A 368-nucleotide genomic window follows, 5' to 3' on the forward strand; every position below is an offset into this window, starting at 1 on the left:
AAGCCCGTGTTGTTCAGTGACAACCAGGCGGCGATCCACATGATTACAAACGGAGCCAACTCTCCGGGCTCCAAGCACATTGCTGTCAAGTATCGCTTTGTGCAAGAGAGGTATGAACGCAACCAGCTCGATGTCCAGTTCTGCGGGACCAAGGACATGGTTGCTGACCTTCTCACCAAGCTGCTCAATGGACCGAGCCATCGTCGTTTGTGTGACATGCTCTTCCGTTCTCAGCTTGAAGGGGAGTATTAGAGGCACAATCTGAGACGGTATACTTTACCACGTTGTGTGTCCTCTGGTACTTGATGTTGTCCCACCTTGTTGTGTAACATCTGGTTGTACCATCTTGTTGTGGCATCTGTTGGTCC

This window comes from Monosiga brevicollis, genomic scaffold (genome assembly GCF_000002865.3).
Source record: "Monosiga brevicollis MX1 MONBRscaffold_53 genomic scaffold, whole genome shotgun sequence".
NCBI lineage: Eukaryota > Choanoflagellata > Craspedida > Salpingoecidae > Monosiga > Monosiga brevicollis.